General features: G+C 33.3%; 1 protein-coding gene across 2 annotated transcripts in view; it reads right to left on the bottom strand.

Annotated features, from left to right (window-relative positions):
* SPTLC2 (serine palmitoyltransferase long chain base subunit 2) overlaps positions 1-21,584 on the bottom strand; it is a 233,632-nt gene that overhangs the window by 64,871 nt on the left and 147,177 nt on the right. The window lies entirely within an intron of this gene.

Here is a 21,584-nt window from a genome sequence, read left to right as displayed (position 1 = left end):
CTCTTAAATAAGAATATTTTAGTAATGTACAAAAAAATTATTTGTATAAAATAAGAATAAATAAATTTAAAAAGTGCAATTATTAGCCATGTAAAGCTGATTCATCACTTCACTCATTCTTTGAAATTTTTATCTGTTATATAACATCTCTTTCCTCTACCTTTTTTCCCCCCAATCCTTTTCATATAATAGGTATTTAATATATTTTAAAACTGGGAGGTCAAGAGGAAAGAAAAGGAAGGGACCTAAAGGACCTCTCCTATACTACTTCCCATGCCATTTTCCTAAGCAAAATAGTTTATTTTGCAGATAAAATAGTTCCATATTGCACACTTCAGATGAATAAGAGATGGGCTTTTTTTCTAAATTAATTTTAGAATATGTATAGAACTATATTAAAAGACATATCAAATCATGATCATCATCAAAACAAATGATGTTAAGACTAACAAAGTACATACTGTTTTTGTCTTTGAGATGCTTAGTCTTAACAAGAGAGAAAATTGATAACACATAAAGGAAGCAAAATAAAAAACTACTTATGAGTATTAAAAAGATATACAAGAAAAGTAGTAGAAGATATAATACTGAGTTTATCATCTTGACCCACAAACTTGTTTTTCTCTGAAGACTATTTCAGTTAGTAGCATTACTATTCACTTAAATTCATGTGTTCAAAATCTTAGGATTCTCTTTAATCTTTCCTTCTAACTTGCTTCTTATATCAAAAGTTTGAGATCTAGATAATCTGATTTTATTACATTTCTTGATTTCCAATGCCACTAGCCTAAGAGTACCTCTTGCAGTGCTCTAGATTTCCTGTTCAGCTTAGAGTTGCTCTGGTTTTTGCTTTTCTTTCTTATCCAGCCCATCATTACTGTCAGACTTATCTATCTTTATGTATTGATCTAGTCAAGGTATGCTATTGCTTTCATCAATCTTTTTTTTTAGGTTTTTTTTTTTTTGCAAGGCAAATGGGGTTAAGTGGCTTGCCCAAGGCCACACAGCTAGGTAATTATTAAGTGTCTGAGACCGGATTTGAACCCAGGTACTCCTGACTCCAGGGCCGGTGCTTTATCAGTGCGCTGCACTACCTAGCCACCCCGCATCACTCCTTTTTGCTATAGAATTTGAATTCATTTGCCATTCAACATTACCCTTCCTTAAGTCTTACAGTCTTATCTTAAAAGGTCCTTACCTTTGCTACTCAATTCTTTTCTATTCTTTAAAGCCCTTATAAAGGGTTGCCTACCCCATGAAGTTTCCCTTTATGTACTACAGTCAGTGATTCCTCTTCCCCCATCTCACAAAGCACTTTGGTGTACATTGCACTAAATCACCTATTTATAATTTTGTATTTTAATTATAGGAATGTGTCTTTTATTCCCCTATTATAATGTCAGTTCTAAAAGGACAAGGATATTGTCTAAAGCCTAAACCTTTTATTTTTCCCTGGATCTGGCAAAGAGCTGACTCTGCACATAGTGGGTACCCAACACATGTACTAAAAGTCAAGAGAACTGATCCTAGGATCATTTTTTAAAATTAAATCTGCAGAAGCAAAGTAAAACTCAAGGGAGAAGTGAGTTGCTAATTGAAACTCATTAGAATACAATCCAAAACAAAAAAGAATAAAACCTCAAATCATCCAGCATAATGGGAATATTACTACTAGCAGTAGTCACCCGTTTGCAGAAAAACCTCTGGCACTAGCTACACTTTGCCTCTTCATTTATGCAAAGTGAACAAAGGATAGGCAAAAGAAACTACCATGTTATCTTATATTTATAGTAAGAATTTTATGTTATTTTTTCAAGCCCCCCCAAATATGAACACATACGCGCGCGCGCACACACACACACACACACACACACACACACACACACACTATATATATATATCTTCTTATTCTTTATCAACTGCAAAGTAAACATTTCCAGAGAAGGAACCATTTCTATCCTGATGCCTGAGAATTATTTGTATGTAATATATGTTAAGCAATATCACAAATAATTGAAAATATCTCAGAACAAAAATTTGTTTTGACAGGCTACCTTGTTGCCATGAGGGGCAGGGACAAATAATTAGCAACCAAATAATCTATAGTTGATTATATAATAAAAGGAAAACCAAATTCATGAAAAAAAATTCTGTTTTATAAGTAGTGGCATAATAATTTAGTGTTTTCTCTACATTATGAATTATATTTTGTCATGTCTTATCTGAACACAATACCAATAGCCTAAAGTAAATTTCCTAGCAAACGAATGTCTAAGATTCTTTTTAATGGTAAACATTTTATTTAGAAAAACAAATAAAACAACAAAACACAAGTATTTTGAATTTTTAGTATATAGTAATGATTTTCATTTCTAATACAACTTCTAACAGCTGAATAACTTAGACTAACTCTTGAATTAATTAAAATCTTAAAGCGAACTTTTTTTTTTGATAATGTATCAAAGTCCAATTTCTTTGAACTGGCCTGGGGAGGAGAGAACAGTCAGCATTTTAAGCTTCTACCACAAGGCACTCTTCAGATCAACAAATAATATGTCTGTCACAAGTACCTAGTTGTTGAGAGAGTATGTTTGGTGATGGAAGGTAGCACAATATACCTAGGAAGAGGAAAGGGACAAAAACATGTATAGTAACTATATACAAATAAACCAATTTATTATTAAGGCCATCCTGTTCTTTTGATTCTGTGCCTCAATACTTATCAGGAACACAGTAAATTGTTAACTATATATCTGAACTACTGAACACAGTAGAAATGGGAAAGGACAGGGAATGTAGGAAAGAGACACAGAAAATTAACAAGAAAAACATGTGAACCAAAATGCCAAGTGACAGATTAAAAAACTGAAAAGACTAAATGACAAATATTGTCTTAATTTTTAGTTTAAATAGAAATACTTTCTTATTACAAATTTCTTGGGAGTTCCAAAGAATAAAACCATATACCTACAGAAGTCTTTTGACAAACTAAGGAATTTTTATGTTTCAACAAATTGTATTGTAGAAGAGATGCCTATAATGGACTCAGACTTAATTCTGAACCAAAGAGAGTGAGCTGTGTTTAGCATCTGCTTGGTGCAAGCAATGTTTTGCCAGACTGGAGAACTATCAAAGTGTTCTACTTCGGTCACAATCAAACTGCCATAAATCAAAGACAACATTGCTTGGCCCCATCCCCATGCCCCCACATCCCAACTCCTAAGGAAGACCAAGAGAACAGAATTCTTTTAATGCCCTACCTCTCCAGGTGAGCAAAAATTTATCTTAGTCTAGAAAAATATCTTACAAAAAACAAGTCTTCAAATTTGAAGTGGGAGTAGTTTTTAAATACTGAACACCTCCTAAAGGGCAAACAGAAGAATTAGTATAACAAGGCAATGTCTATCACTACTCCTCCCCCATTACCTCCCAGTTGTGGCTTAATCCTTTAAATCCTTCCAGTGCCAAGAACTAGGATTTCCTCTTGCAGTTCCTGATGACTGCTACAGGATGTGCTACAAACAGTGGGGGGTTAGGGCTTAAAGTTGTTTCATTATTCAGAGTTCCAAAGGAAGGGCTACTAAGGCACAGCTAGAAATGGGACCCAGAAAAAAAGAAAGAAAGAGTATAGGTCTTAGTGAAAAATAAATGAGTTGAGTTGAGAAATAAGGAGTGCCAACAATATTGGCAAGAGTTTTTATCCCCACAACAATATTCTACCCTCATCCCAAGAGATAGAGCTTACAGATGAGATTAGAGATTATTTAAATGTCTTTTATATTTTGTCATGTCTTTTCTGAAAACAAAACCAATAGCGTAATGTAAATTTCCTAGCAAACAATTCTGTCAAAAAAGCACCTGTGATGGGGTTCACCATTCACCTAGAAATTTAACTAGTCTTTACACTGAATGAATTAATTTCTAGACCACTGGAAGGAAAAACCATCTCAGATACTAAGAAAAGAAAAGGAGTGCGAGAATTGATCTCCAAAAAAACTATATACAAAAACATTGCAATCTCACAAACCTTAAGTACACTGAAATAATTTTCTTATAATTCTTACCTTGCAATTTCTACCTTCTATGTTTCCAAATTCCTGTCATGTTCAGCCAATAAAACAAGGGCCACTTGCTTTCTATTAACTTCTACCTACTCTGAATTTCAAAGACATCTTATAACAATTTATTTCTTTGGATTACAAATTCCTACATTATAAATTCCAAATTTGTGTTTGCACTTTTTAAAAAAATCTATAGATATTTTCCTTTTCTGTTTTATACAAGTACAAGAAGTCTCCAAGATAACTCTTTAATCCCTTAAATACTTACCAACAAAAAGTCATATCATTAGGTTCTTATATAGAATCAGACACTTCTAGAATAATAAAGGCCTCAGGCAACCTTTACAACAAATTATACAAGGACTCACACTTCCCAAGCCAGTAGGCACTGTTTAATAACTTGAGTGAAACATTCCTCAGGAGATTCATCTTTGGAAGGCAGAGGCTATGGTTGATTAGACCAGCAGCAAGGATATGATTATGCATGCAAGCTGAGGAATGCTTTAAAAGACATTAAAAATTCTCTGTGAATGGGCTTTCCAAAAAAAGGAAGAGAAAAATTCAAATATTTAAAAGATTTTTGAAAAAGCAAAAGGTGACAGAATTTAAAATCAACCTCCCCCTCTGAGAGCCCTCAAATTTGGCAAACCATCAGAAACTTCCACTGAATTAACTTCAAGCTTTTAATTAGGAACAAACACAGTTTGAATTGTTTTGACTGGTTTTCCATATTTGGATGTTCATGTGATAACACATATTTCCATAAAGTTGTAGAGTGACTGGGATAAAGTCTCCTAGACAACAAAGCCTTTAAAGATAATCTTGAAGAAAGCAAGTCCTACCAGTTAAGTTTTGGAAATTACTCTTCAAAATGTCTACAAGAGCTTTTTTTGTGTGGTTCAGCAAACTCATATGATGAAAGAAATACCAGGGAATCAACAGGAATACTGGAAAAGGGAAAAGGGAACATATTAAGCAGAGGAGAGAGAACTTCTGCATTAAAAATATGACAGAACTTTGCCTCCTCCAACAATTTGGAAAATAATAACTTTTTAAATTAATATCCCAAGGTAAAGAAGCTATTTTCCTTGTAGAAGAATTTGTCTTCTCTATCCCCTGCTAAATAGAGTTCAGTGTGACTTCCCTACACAGGAACATAACAAATCTCTTCATTATTCTTTTTGCTAAAAACAACAACAAAAATAGTATTCTACTTTAAAATGTGTCTACAGCTGTACAAAGGATAACTTCCACCTATTGCCTATGAGCAACTTAACTAGTTTCAAACAAACTTAAACAAGACACAAAAGGAAAGACAACTCTTGTTGCAAAAGATTTTTATTAGCATTTGGTCATGGAAGAAAGAGATGGGAATAAAAGAGGAACTTTTTAAAAAAGAACACATACTAAAAACTCTGGCACTCAGTAAATTTGGGGGGCAAAAAGGAGGATAAAGGGACTACTCATCCATTAACAAGAAAACAAGTAGATAAATGCCTACAGGGACTTTGATGGATAGATTTGAGAACCCTAACACCAACCTGAGATAGACTGAAAAATTATCCAACAAAAATAAAAAAAATGAAATTGTTAAGAAGACATGAAATAATCTGCATTCTAATCAACCCTTAAGGAAAGAGAATGCATCTTCAGTATTAAGTAGAAGATGGGGTGGGCAGTGGCTAGGTGGCACAGTGAATAGAGAGCACGAGCCCTGGAGACAGGAGGACCTGAGTTCACATCTGACCTCAGACACTTAATAATTACCTAGCTGTATGGCCTTGAGCAATTCACTTAACCACACTGCCTTGCAAAAATCTTAAATAAAAAAGAAGATGGGGGTCAGGAATGGAAGATTCTGTTAAGAGGAAATCTCTAAACTCAGTTCATCCTTTCCCTGTCTACTTCATTGTCTTCATCCACAAAAGTGGTCTACTTACTGTTAAACAGAAAAGCACATTTTCTTTTTCTCTTTATTTCTGATTACTAACAAGTAACTTAAAGTATAAAAAAGATAATACAAGAGAAATTTAAAAATACTTGTGGATTGATTCATTTGATCATTAAATTGTAGATTTATAATGGGAAGGATCATTAAAGATCATATAATTCAACATTTTCATTTTACAAAGAGGAAACTATGACCCAGAAACATTGTGATTATTCAAATTTACACAGGTAATAAATATTAGCAAACTCAGTTATGTTAGCTCCAAACCCATGGTAACCATGCTAACTCTTATACAATGATCTGTGTTTGCATCAATTGCTTCATTTGACTTTCTGGTTAATGCTATGTTTATTTTGAAGGGATGAAAAAATGATAGGAAATTAGGATATTACTGCTCCTAATTTAACAATTCTATCCACAAGCCAGTGACTCTGAGGCACAGTTTTCTTATCTGTGATGTAAGAGAAGAAGTTAGAATATATGCCCTAAAATTCCTTTCATATGAATTCATTAGGCATTATTAAAAGCCATCTTAGTAATATAGATTCTAAGATCTAGTCATTAATTCTCAGGAATACACACACACACACACACACACACACACACACACAGCTTAATCAGGAGATGATATTCAAGATCAAAAGGTGCTTAATTGAAAAATAATTTTCATGCTAAATAAACTAAAAAAACTACTAAACTAAACTAAAAAAACTACTAAAATTAGAATACATAAACATGCTTAAAACAAAATTAATTAAAAGTTGAAAGAGAATAACTACAAGCTGACATTGTGATGACTTACTGTTCCAGACATAATTCACCTGGGATCACCAAAGTACATTTTTTTTCTTTTATATAGCATTTGAGAGAATTTGGTAGTTCCCAAATTTAAGTTTGCTTGGAGAATGAACATTCTGTTAATCAGGAGAGGTACAAAAGTTCAGAGTCCAAAAATTTATTAGACACAAAAACATACTAATATATTTCAAAACCAACAGTACCTAGGAGAAAAGCAAGAAATTTTTTTTATTAGAAATTATATGAAATTCTCTTACCCATTATTTTTCCAGGTTATTCCTTTTAGCTTTGAGATTTAGAAGGGTTAAATTTCAATCATCAAAAATTAGCTCTGGGGTACTCAAAGTGATAAATTAACACCTCATTAGCATGTCCTTTACTGGAAAAAGAATTCGAGTAAGCCAAGTTTAATTTTAATCACACATTTTTAGTTTCAATCAGTCATTGTCTCTTTAAAAAATCCTACCCTTGAGAAATGGCTGCTTTAACCTAACCTAAATGAGAAGAATCCAATTCTCTAAACTTGCTATCAGGCACATGTGTGAATCCCTGTATAAAAGCACCAATTGAGCTTATTTTATTCCATGGTCCAGTGAGTTTTATTTCAACATCTTGTTAAATATGAACACTTCAAAATACTTTAAAAATTTTCACCCTTCCCAAATTTTCTTTGAATTATTTATAGTGTTTGCAAACATACACATGCATATATACAAATATATAACCTAAGAATAAAAGCAATTTAGTCAAAATATAAAATTGGGATTAAGAACCTAATGAAATACAAATCAATTATCCTGAAAGTAAAAATTTATGTCTTTAGGATAACTATTACCTAGTCAACTTATGTAGAATATATAACATTATAAATCTATTTTTTAAATTTTTTTATTAGGTTTTTGCAAGACAAATGGGGTTAAGTGACTTGCCCAAGGCCACACAGCTAGATAATAATTAAGTGTCTGAGGCTGGATTTGAATTCAGGTACTCTTGACTCCAGGGCCGGTGTTCTATCCACTGTGCCACCTAGCCGCCTCCAACATCATAAATCTAGAATTGGAAAAGACCTTTAAAATCAACTAATTAAAAATCCTCATTTACAGGGCAGGAACCTGAGACCAAGAAAGATTTGCCCACATTTTCACAGGCAAAATGAATCCCAGCAAAGGAATTCAAATTCAGATATTTGACTACAAACTATTATGCTTTTCCCTCTTTAATTTAGTAGTACACTTTCATTTACTTTGATTCAGAAATGAATGCTGAACCTTAATTTCCTTTACTTCTCTAAATTTTGAGATATACAGAGAAAGCTTGATTTCACAAACGTCCAATTAAGTTTTTCCTAATATTTGAGGTCTTTGTTCTAATTAATCACCTTATTTCAAAATATTCAGGTCAATGCCTAAGAAGAACAAAATTAGTTCATCTAACAGTACCTTTTCATTTAGGTTTAGAAAGGAGCGAAAGACATCTCTTTAATGTTGTTAAGATGTTTGTTTTGTTGTTGTTTGTCCATCATTCTAGAAGACAACGAAAGCAGGGAAGTGATGCCATGATAAGCACATGAATTGGATTTGAATGAGGGGGTACTAAGCTAAGTCAATACCCTCACTTTCTCCTCCAGAGCCATAGATGAATCAGAATGACTAGAGAATGTGAAGCAATCAGGGTTATGGGATCTGCCGAGGGTCATACAGCTAGAGAGCATCAAGGGTATGAGGCTGGATTTGATCATACTCCAAGGTCAGTAGGTTTAAACTCAGGTCCTCCATTGCCTCACCTAGCTACCTTGTTGTTAAATGATTCTATAATAAATGGCCCAAATGACAATTTTTTCCCCCAATCCTCCTGCAATGGCAACTAGGTGAGGCAATGGAGGATCTGAGTTTAAACCCAGCCTCAGATCCTTACCTGCTGTGTGAATAAGTCACTTAATCCTATTAGCCTCACTTTCCTCTTTTGTAAAATGATTTGGAGAAGGAAATGGCAAATCACTCTTTGTATCTTTGTCAAGAAAACTCCAAATGGGATTAATTTTTAAAAAAATAAATTTTGAAAACTATATTTCAAAATAATTGGTTTCTTTTATAAGCCTATGCATTTCATTTTTATGAATTTAAAAAAAATTATCTTTGAGAAGGGTTCTATAGTCTTCACTAGACTGACAAAGGGGCTCATAATACTAAAGAGTCAAGGAGAAACCACTAGGATGAGGTTGCTCAAGGTTGGCAGTTCCCATTCTCATCCATTCTTTGCATCAGCATTACAGGAAGTATAAAAAGTTTGGAGTAATTAGGAACCCAGAAAAAGGAAAAAGCTATTTCATCTATTTTTCAAATTCCACAGTAGAATGTCAGCTACTTGAAATATCCATTTTGGGGTGGGGAGGTTGGAGAATCCAGGAAATTGTTAGGAAGAGACAAGATCCTAAACCCCAAATATGAGAAAGAACAATAGGACAGTGCCCTAGTGACATACTTTAATTCCCATGACTTTGTTTAATAGAAAATTCCATAAGGAGAGATTTATCTTGAAGATATCTGTGTTAGTTGCACCATTAAGGACAAGGAGAGTGGTAGACAAGCTGGACAAACATAAAGCAAGAACTTATTTTTTAAAAACTAAAATCAGCTTTATTAATATTTGCAAGTTCTTTGCTATTCCTAAAGTAACTATATCCACACTTTTAAGCTACCCTTAACAATGTTCTTACAATTAAAAAGCATTTAAGGAGCAGTTATATTCAAGGCACTGGATGAAGGCTGAAAGGGGAAGGAGATTCAAAAACATATTCGGTGCCATTATTGTTCTCAAGATGCCATCATCTACCAGTGGAGTTAAGACATATAACCAAACTTGTTCATTTCAGCAGAACAATAATCAAAGACAATCCAGGGAAGGACTTGTGGAGTTTAAATGAAGATCAAAGCTTATTATCTTCAATTATTAAAAGCTGCTTTATGTATTATGTATCATGTAATTTTGTTATCTCTAATGTTTTCTTTCTTTCTTTCATTTGGATTTGATTCTTCTCTCACAACATGTTCAATTTCATCTATATTTACCATGGTTACAAATGTAAAATCTATATCAGAGCTTTCTGTTGGGGGCAGGGGAGAGGGAAGGCAGGGAGGAAAAAAATTGTAAAACAAAGTCTTGGAAAAAAATTGGTAAAAACTACTATTGTATGTGGTTAGAAAAAATAAATAACATGTTTATTAAAAAACAAATAGTGAACATTATGAATTGAAAAAAAATTTTAAATCAACATATGTTCAAGGCATAATTAATGCTCATTGCTGGGCTGTGTCAATCTAATAAAAATAACAATGCAATGTTAAAAAAAAAAAGGACATACACCCAAATAGGAATAAAGTAGAATTAGGAGAGTCTGAAGTGAATTGCAAACATTTATGACAAAGGATTCAGTTGAAGGATGGGTAACTGACAAATGCATAGTTCCTACCTATTTATTTAAGGGCTTTTGGGCAATAAACTGGTTTATAATCACATTTTTTCGATGAGCAAAAAAGACTAAAAACAACTAATTAAGCACAAGTTCTTCATTGTGGGGTATCACAGATTTCAGTAAAAAGGATGACTTCTGGAGAATAAACCAACCATCTCCTCAAAATTCTCTCTCTCTTTTTTTTTTCTAAGCCAAACACAGCTAGGTAATCATTAAGTGTCTGAGACCAGATTTGATCCCAGGTACTCCTGACTCCAGGGCTGGTGCTTTATCCACTACCCTGCCTAGCCACCCCAAAATTAACCTCTTTTATACCAGAAAAGCATTCAACCAACAATTCTGTCAATACTCAAGGGGATTGTTCAAAGTCCAACAATGACACAGAAATGTCATAGACATTGGTACCCTACAAGGGCTATTCTTCCCATAGTAAGTTGCTATTGTTACTATTACTATTCTCTTATTTATTATTTACTCTTTTTTTCCCCTCAAAGGCAATTTCCATTTTGTTGCTTGCTGACTGTTAATGATCCTGATTCCTAACAGGCACTTTCTCTAATAAAGTTCTGATATTTTCAAAAGTATAGTTACTCTGTTAAGAATTTTTTGTTTGACTCTTATCAAAAGAGGAGCTAATTTTCTAATAATTATGAATTAAAAGATATCCTTATACTAATTTAACTTTGAATTCATTCAAATGAAAAAATAATAGTTCAATAATTTAAAAATCTCAACTTCCACAAAGGTCACTAATTGCCAAGATTTCAAATTTCAAGGTCCAGAATATTATTAATATGCTCATGCATCAATTTATATTAATAATGAGTTGAATTAGAAAGATCCTTTTATATACAGTTTTGACTTCATATGGAGTTAAGGAGTTTCATTACTGAAAAAGTAGCTGACTGAAAATGTACCTATCTGAAGGCTCAGGGTGTAACTTTATTTCCTTTCAATTCACTCAGAAATTAGGTCCATATATTATTTTTTTACTTAATTTAACCTATTGTAAGGTATCATCTAATAGAGATTCAAAATCAGCTTATTTCTATAGCTATCTTTTTAAAAATATTCTTGTCTATCTTCAATAATTCTTTTTCTAGCTCATGACAGCCTTATTTATATAATTTGAACTTATTTTCACTAACCAATTGATTTCAACCCAAGTTTTAATATATTTTAATTTACCTAAACGCTAACTTAAACTGTATTAATATGATTAACCTTCACTAACCTTACATTGTTTTCTGATTTACAATCAAGTTTTCTTCTTTTTTTTTTTTCTGTGAGCACTTTGGGATTCACCTTGAATCTGGGAGCTCTAATCAGAATTTGCTTGGTGCTCTCAGGTTGGTTGTTTTAAAGTAGTAGATAACAGAAGAGTAAAAGAATTCCAAATCCACCCACTTTTATTCTTTTCTGAAGATGGTCTAAAGTTTCCTCATTCTATCTTCTAATAATAAAAAATTCTATCTTGTAACAAACTTATCCTACCTTTAAATACAGTTTTATTATATACTAAAATTAAAAGCATTTTCACAGAATGATATCCCGAAACTTCAGATTTAAGAAACTGGCTAACTGAAATTTCTTCAGGTTTATCAAATGTATTTCCTTTTTAAATTCTGAATTGTGAAATTACTTAAATTCGCAAGAGTTTTAATGTAATTTCTCCTATAGAATTTCCCAAGTTTTTCTTATTTTAAGACTTCCTTGAATTCTTATGTCACTGAATCTTTCCTGTATATATTTCATAAAAATAAGACAATGCTTAATATTCAAACTACAGCTTTAAATCAATCCCCAGTAATTCTAAAGGTCCCATTAAGGAATAACTGAACTTTGTTTTTTTTTTAATTAAAACATACAGAGTTTGGTAGTAACCTAGTGGCTCATTATAATATTTTATAAAAAATATAAATTGTAATTTAGAAATAAAAGAAATCTCTTTATTCCTTTTTCACATATTTGGTTTACAATCAATTTTTGTATCTTAGTTTTCAGTTAAACTCTGTTTCTGTCTTTCATCTCTACAATTTCCAATTTGGAGTTTGGAAAAAAAGAAAAGAGATTTGTCCTCTATTAAGGCTTTTTTAAAAGTTTACTTTTTTTTTAACATTCTGTTTCTTTTGATTGATCATGTAAATCATGTAACAGGTAGAACACCTGTCAGCTATGGATTAGCACAGAGCACAAAAAATACAATACAGACACATTTCCCATTCTCTTCAAGATTTTCCTAATAGAATAAGGTCTCTTTCTATCTAAAGTAAAGAACTTAATTACTAAATTTAATTTCATCATTTACTGATTGGACACATATAGAACATATAACAAGACACAACATTAAATTTGGCCTGAACTTTTCCTAAGTTTTTTTCTAGGAGATTTTGAAATCAGATCTTACTTGTTTCCTCTATTTTGTAAAGAACTTAAGACCAACATATGGTTGGGGTTCTGCTGTTAGTCTAAGATAAATTCTTGTTTCCTAAATATGTTAATTAAAATCATATCAGTAAAACCGGGCATTTAGTAACAATGCAAATTTCTTTAGTCTAATTTGCCAATTAGATTCACCTGTTTATAGTGTACTCTTTGTTTAGAGCAAAACCTTAAAAGATAGAAGATCTGATAAAAATTCCATTCTTGTGTTTTTGACAAAATGTAATCACAGGAAGAAAAACTGAGATTGATGAAGGAATTAGCAATATCAATAGTTCATTTGTTCAAAAACTGATTTGGGGATTGTTCAAAAATAATTTTGAAAAAAGGGGGGGTGGCTAGGTGCTGCAGTGAATAAAGCACCATCCCTGGAGTCAGGAGTACCTGGGTTCAAATCCGGTCTCAGCCACTTAATAATTACCTAGCTGTGTGGCCTTGGGCAAGCCACTTAACCCCACTGCCTTGCAAAAACCTTAAAAAAAAATTCTGTAACTTTCTAAGTAATCGAAAGTTTCCTAAACTTTGTGGATTCTCAACCCAAATTTTATATAGCTTAATAACTTTTTTAATCATCCTCAGACAGGGGGTCCATCCTTGGACTAATGGAGATCCTATAGGATACATTTATTAATCCTTTTATGCCTGACACTCTGCTGGGGGGTGTCCTTAACCAGAATAGGTACTACATGAATGAACTTCTCCAGGGAGAATTTGACTAGATTCCTGAGGTATTCACCTTTTGGCTTATTCCATCTGATAAGTTCCCCACTGAAATAGTAGAGATGGTCTCCCTTCAATTATTTATTAATCAAGGGAGGCAATCTTCTATTCTCCCAAATTCTGACTTAATAGAAGCTCTTTTCCTACAGCTATTTGCTTTGGCAAATCCTCCAGTATTTCCCATTCTTTAATTTCTGAGCTTAAAGTCTAGGGTACTAAGACCAATCAACTGGGGCCTAAAAGTCTTTTATATGTGAATATTCAGTAAAATCTATACCTACTTTCCTTTAAAAAATGCTGAAAATTTAGCCTTGAATGACAGTAACTGAATTAATCCTTAGCAAATATAAGCGACAATAACCTTCCTCAATAAATGAAAGGGAACCTTCTCCTTTCCTCATTTCTGTAAAACCAAAATGAGATTTCTTCACAGGATAGAAGAGATTGGAATTGTTTCCAGGGTGGTCACTTGCCATAATAGTTTACCACTGAGGACTGTTTACTACTGAGATCTGGTAATGTCAGACCACAAAGTGGGGAATCACTCCCACAATCCCTACCCATCTAGGAACCGTTCACAGGGTCCTTTGGATGAGTTCCTTGCCCATTGTGAGCCATCAAAAGTTCCCCTCAACCAATTTAAGAATATTATCTACTAATGAAAATAATAATTTAATTACTCACTGATAAAAGAATTAAAAGAAAAAAACCATTTTAATCCTGCCAACAAAGTTTTAAAATTAACTAAGTGGCTAGCTGACTGAAAATGAGGATCTAGTAATTCCACTGCCAATCTCTCCAGTCTTAACAAAATAAAAAATAGAAGGAAAAAATCTGTAGTCTGGATATAAAAAAACTAAAATTATGGTCATATAATTCCTATAAAAATAGAATGAGTTCTCTGGAGCTTATAAATTTAGACAGGATAGTCACAAAAACATTCCCCCTTAGCCCAAATATGGACCTTTCTTAAAGAAAAAGAAATTAAGTTAAATCAAGGCAGACTCCTAATACACTAAATAAATGATCTTTCCTCCCTCACAATAATGAAGTTGTATCTACTTTACTACTTTCTTTCCTTTATTGACATTTTCTTCCTCTCTAAAATAGTATCAGAATTACAGCAAAAAAAGTATTAGAAGAGGATGAAAAGATCAACTGCTAATAAAAAGACATAAGAAAGGTTAGAGTTAAAGAACTTGAATTCAAAACCACTCTCTGCCATTTGCTGTGGCTGATTCCTTCAGCAATCTGAGTCCCTGTTTTCTCATTTATAAAGTGAGGGTACTGGACTAGATCATCTCTAAGGTCCCTTCTAACTCTAAATCTACAATGATATGAACAGAGTAGAAAATGTATTATTGATAATTGCAACTTTATAATATAGTTTTGAGATCTGATGATACTAGGCCACTTTCATTCCTACTAAAAATATTGATTTTATTTGTGTGGGAAGTGTTTTATAATTGGTTTTAAAAAGTTTCTGAGTCTGTCTTGGCAAATAGACTCCCAGGTATTATATATTGTCTGAGGTTACTTTTAATGGGATTTTTCTTTCTAGCTCTTCCTGCTGTATCTTGTTAGTCATATATAGAAAAGTTGAGGATTTATGAGGGTTTATTTCATATCTTGCAACTTTGCTAAAATTGCTAATTGTATCCAGTAACTTTTTGTATGAATTCTTGGGATTCTCTAGGTATACCATCATGACATCTGCAAAGAGTGAGAGTTTTGTCTTTTCCTTCTCAAAAAATTCCTTCAATTTCTTTTTCTTCTCTAATTGCCGAAGCTAACATTTCTAATACGATATTGATAGTGGTGATAATGGGCATCCTTGTTTCACCCCTGATCTTATTGGGAATGCCTCTGGGCTCTCCCCATTGAATATAATGTTTGTTGATAGTTTCAGATAGATACTACTAATTATTCTAAGGAACAGTCCATTTATTCCCACACTCTCTAGTGATTTAAGTAGGAATGGATGCTGGAAGTTAGTACGGAAGAAACTTAGATTAGGCCAACACCTCAAACTCTATTCCAAAATGAGATCCAAATGGATACAGGATTCAGACATAAAAAACAATACTATAAGCAAATTAGAAGTTCAAGGACTAGTTTAACTGTCAGATCTATGCAAAGGGGAGCAGTTTATGACTAAGGAAGAGATGGAGAACATCACTAAAAACAAACTAGATGATTTCAATTATATTAAATTAAAAAGCTTTTGCACAGATAAAACCACTGCAACCAAGATCAAAAGAAATGTAGTAAAAAAAAAAAAGAAATGTAGTAAACTGGGAAATAATCCTTACACAACTAATGTTTCAGACAAAGGACTCATTTCTAAAATATACAGAGAATTGAGTCATATTTAAAAAAAAAACATTCCCCAGTTGACAAACGGTCAAAGGATATGCAAAGGCAATTTACAGATGAGATCAAAGCAATCCATAGTCATATGAAAAATTGCTCTAAATCATTAATTATGAGAGAAATGCAAATTAAAGCTTCTCTGAGGTACCACCTCACACCTCTCAGACTGGCCAATATGACCACAAAGAATAATGATTATTGTTGGAAGGTTGTGGGAAATCTGGGACACTATTACACTGATGGTGGAGCTGTGAACTCATCCAACCTTTCTTTTATTTTAAATTAATTTTTATTAAAGATATTATTTGAGTTTTACAATTTCCCCCCCACTCTGTCAGTCTTTACTTTGTTTCCATGTTGTACCTTGATTCCAAATTGGGTGTGATGACAGAGAAATTATATCCCTAAAGAAGAAAAGAGAAGTCTAAGAGGTGACAAGATCAGATAATAAGATATCTGTTTTTTTCTAAATAAAAGGGAATAGGGCGGCTAGGTGGCGCAGTGGATAAAGCACCGGCCCTGGAGTCAGGAGTACCTGGGTTCAAATCCGGTCTCAGACACTTAATAATTACCTAGCTGTATGGCCTTGGGCAAGCCACTTAACCCCATTTCCCTTGAAAAAAACCTCAAAAAAATAATTAATTAAATAAATTAAAGGGAATAGTCCTTGAACTTTGTTCAAACTCCACTACTCCTTATCTGGATACAGCTGGCACTCTCCTTTGCAGGCAGCCCAAAACTGTTCCTGATTGTTGCACTGATGGAATGAGCAAGTCCTTCAAGGTTGAGCATCACTCCCATGTTGCTATTAGGGTGTACAGTGTTTTTCTGGTTCTGCTCATCTCGCTCAGCATCAGTTCATGCAAATCCCTCCAGGCTTCCTTGAATTCCCGTCATCCCTCCTGGTTTCTAATAGAACAATAGTGTTCCATGACATACATATACCACGGTTTGCTAAGCCATTCCCCAATTGAAGGACATTTACTTTATTTCCAATTCTTTGCCACCACAAACAGGGCTGCTATGAATATTTTTGTACAAGTGATGTTTTTACCCCTTTTCATCATCTCTTCAGGGTATAGACCCAGTAGTGGTATTGCTGGGACAAAGGGTATGCACATTTTTGTTGCCCTCTGATGCTGAGCGAGATGAGCAGAACCAGAAAAACACTGTACACCCTAACAGCAACATGGGAACATGGGGGTGATGATCAACCTTGATGGACTTGCTCATTCTATCAGTGCAACAATCAGGGACAATTTTGGGCTGTCTGCAATGGAGAATAACATCTGTATGCAGATAAAGAACTGTGGAGTTTGAACAAAGTACAAGGACTATTCCCATTAATTTAGAAAAAAAACATGGTATCTTATTGTCTGATCTTATTATCTCTTATACTTTATGTTTCTTCCTTAAAGATATGATTTCTCTCTCACCACACTCAATTTGGATAAATGTGCAACATGGAAACGATGTAAAGACTGACAAATTGCTTTCTGTGGGGGGGGGGGAGTGGGAGGAGGGAAGTAAAACAGGGAAAAATTGTAAAACTCAAAATAAATAAAAGCTTTAATAAAAAAATGAAAAAAAAATACCTAGCTGTGTGGCCTTGGGTAAGCCACTTAACCCCATTTGCCTTGCAAAAACCTTAAAAACAAAACAAAAAAAAGAATCTTTTCCTCAAACATTTAGTTACCAGTAATCACTATTTTACCCATATTATGATCACTTCTTTTCTACCACAAATTTTAAGAATGAAAATTTCTAAAAGGTATAAGAGCCAATGCAGTGTTCTTATTGAATTTTAGTCTTACTGAATTAAAACTGATGCACAAAGAATATCTAATGTGCTATTAAGATGAGCAGAGTTAACTTAGAAAAGATGGTATATTTACCCTTCTAAGCATCAAATACATAAAACTTATCAGGACCTTCAAATTTCAACTATACAACCACTGTATTCTTTAAATAAAATCCAACTTTTTAGAATAAAGCAAGTAAAGCAACAAGTCCAAAAAATTTGACTGAACTTTACTATTATGACAAAGCTAGATACTTTTGCAACACAAAGTCAAAGATTTTTCACCTGAGGATAATGACTGTTTTTGGCCTCTTTTCGCATCCCTGGAGCTTAGCACAGTGCCTGGCACATAGGAGAGCCTTAATAAATATTACTGAACTGAACTAAGATAAGTAGAGCAACTGCAAAATAAAAATTCTTCTCTATATTAGTCACTGATGAGATCAGACCGGTAGGCATAGTTCTGGTTCAGGATTATCACAAATCAAATACTGGCCAGAACACATTAAATATAGATCAGACAACCTACATTTTCTCAACAGAAACTATTTACCTTTATTCATTCTTTGTACAATTCTACTGCTCAATAACTAACTGCTAGATGGGAATACCAAAGTTTTTAAATTAAAAAAAAAAAGAAAGGGCTTGCTCATTGATATGACAATCATAAAACATCATCTAATAATTTCCTTCACTGATTCCTCCAGTCTTATCTATAAATGATCCATCTAGTACACAAAATCATGCTATCTTTTTATATTCTGTTTGATTACATATAGACTTCTGGAATGGCCTCAAAGGATGGAATATTCATTGCAAACAATCATTTTATGGAATACTTTACAGGTTTTAAAAGTCTTACAGAATACCATAACACAGGGTACCCTATAAAAAGACATTATCTCACAATGACTCTATGACCATTTCCCTTAATTTTTGTTTTATTTAAAATAAAACTGAAAAAAAAAAATGAGACATAGAGCATTAACTTAGAATTCAAGCCAATGGAATAAGGAACAGAGGGTCTAGATATTGCTCCTAAGATTTCTTTAACCCCACTATGTAATCTTAAAGCAACTTGCTTTTTATGATAGTTATTCTCCTTTTGTTAAGCAGAAATATATTTGTCTTCCTTAAAAGAAAGTATAAAAAAAATTGCAAATTTTATAAAGAATATGTATTATACACTATAAACTTTGATACTTTAAATACTGGTTATGGTTTAAATTAAAATAAAAAGGAATACTACTACTAGAATAACTGATAAGCAATCCCACTAATTTTCAAATAGCATTGAAAGTTCTAAAATAAAGTAGAAAATGTTTTAATTTCTGGATGTAAGACGTACACACATATGCATACATAAATGCATGGATGTATCACACACATACATACACACATATGTCAGAGACAAGATGTTTAAAATCTTATCGGTTCAACCCAAAAGAAGAAATTACATGCATGCCAAAATTAGCCAAGTTATATTTTAAGCATCTGCCTTGCTACAAGATGTTTGATAATGTCGCTAAAAGTCATCAACACAAAAAGTAGAATCATTTTTATTATATTAGCTCGACCTATCCATGAGCAGTTGATATTTGCCCAGTTATTTAAATCTGATTTTATTTGTGTGAGAAGTGTTTTGTAATTGTTTTCAAAAAGTTTCTGAGTCTGCCTTGGCAGGTAAACTCCAAGGTATTTTATAATGTCTGAAGTTACTCTGAATGGGATTTCTCTTTCTAGCTCTTTCTACTGCATCTTGCTAGTCATATATAGAAATGTCGAGGATTTATGAGGGTTTATTTTATATCCTGCGACTTTGCTAAAGTTGCTAATTATTTCGAGACATTTTTAAGATGACTTTTTGGGATTCTCTAGGTACACCATCATGTCATCTGCAAAGAGCAAGAGTTTTGTCTCTTCCTTCTCAATTCTAATTCCTTCAATTTTTTTCTCCTCTTATTGCTAAAGCTAACACTTCTAATATGATAATTGAATAGTAGTAGTGGTCATAATGGGCATCCTTGCTTCACACCTGATCTTATTGGGAATGCCTCTAGCCTATCCCCAATGCATATAATACTTGTTGATGGTTTCAGATAGATACTGCTTATTATTCTAAGGAACAATTTTCATTTATTCCTACACTCTCTAATGTTTTTAGGCTGAGCCAATATAATAAAAATGACAATTCTACCAAAATGAAACTACTTGTTTAGTGCTCTACCAATCAAAATTCCAATAAACTACTTTTTTGGGTTTTTTTTTTTAGGTTTTTGCAAGGCAAATGGGGTTAAGTGGCTTGCCCAAGGCCACATAGCTAGGTAATTATTAAGTGTCTGAGACCAGATTTGAAACCAGGTATTCCTGACTCCAGGGCCGGTGCTTTATCCACTGTGCTACCTAGCCGCCCCCAATAAATTACTTTAATGAGTTAGAAAAAACTGTAAGTAAATTCATGTGGAGGAAAAAGAAAAGTCAAGAATCTCCAGGGATTTAATGGAAAAAAAGTACAAAGGAAGGTTGCTTAACTCTACCAGATCTAAAATTATATCATCAATTATATTATAATCATCAAAGCTGTCTGGTATGGGCTAAGAAATAGAGTGGTGGATCAGTGGAATAGACTAGGTGCAAGAGCAGGAATTGATTATAGTAATCTGCTGTTTGAAGACCCAAAGGGTCCAGCTACTGGGATAAAAACTCTCTCTTCAATAAAAACTGCTGGGAAAATTGGAAGTTAGTATGGCAGAAACTTAGATTAGACCAACATCTCACACCCCATACCAAGATAAGATCAAAATGGATACAGGATTTAGACATAAAAAACAAAACTATAAGCAAACTAGGAGATCAAGGACTAGTTAACCTGTAAGATCTATGGAAAGGGAAGCAGTTTATGACCAAGGAAGAGATGGAGAACATCAGTAAAAATAAACTAGACAATTTTGACTACATTAAAAAAAAGCTTTTGTACAGACAAAACCACTGTAATCAAGATCAAAAGAAATGTAGTAAAGTGGGAAACAATTTTTACAAAGTGTTTTTAACAAAGGACTCATTTTTAAAATGTCCAGAGAACTGAGTCAAATTTTTTAAAAAAACAAGCCATTCTCTAATTGACGAATGGTCAAAGGATATGCAAAGGCAATTTATAGATGAGGAAATCAAAGTGATTCCAGTCATATGAAAAACTGCTCTAAATTAAAGCATATCTAAGGTATCACCTCACACATCTCAGACTGGCCAATATGACCAGAAAGGACAACAATCAATGTCGGAAAGGATGTGGGAAATCTGGGATATTAATACTTTGTTGGTGGAGCTGTGAAGTCATCCAACCTTTCTGGAGAGAAATTTGGAATTATGCCCAAAGGGCAACAAAAATATGCATACCCTTTGACTCAGCAATACCACTACTGGGTCTATACCCTGAAGAGATGATGAAAAGGGTAAAAACATCACTTGTACAAAAATATTCATAGCAGCCCTGTTTGTGGTGGCAAAGAATTGGAAATTAAGTCAATATCCTTCAATTAGGGAACGGCTTAACAAACTATGGTATATGTATGCCATGGAACACTATTGTTCTATTAGAAACCAGGAGGGATGGGAATTCAGGGAAGCCTGGAAGACTGGAAGGATTTGCATGAACTAATGCTGAGTGAGATGAGGAGAACCAGAAGAACATTGTACACCCTAACAGCAACATGGGGGAAATGGTCAACCTTAATGTACGTGCTCATTTTATCAGTGCAACAATCAGGCATGATTTTGGGGTATCTTTGATGGAGAATACCATTGGTATCCAGAGAAAGAATTGTGGAGTTTGAACAAGGATCAAAGACTATTACCTTTAGTTTAAAAAAAAAAACTTGTGTTATTATGTAATTTTGCTGTCTCTTATACTTTATGTTTCTTTCTTAAGAATATGATTTCTCTCTCATCACATTCAACTTAAATCAA

This window comes from Macrotis lagotis, chromosome 4, assembly GCF_037893015.1.
Source record: "Macrotis lagotis isolate mMagLag1 chromosome 4, bilby.v1.9.chrom.fasta, whole genome shotgun sequence".
NCBI lineage: Eukaryota > Metazoa > Chordata > Mammalia > Peramelemorphia > Peramelidae > Macrotis > Macrotis lagotis.
Note: the sequence above shows the minus strand (reverse complement) of the source record. Positions and strands in the feature narration are given on the sequence as shown.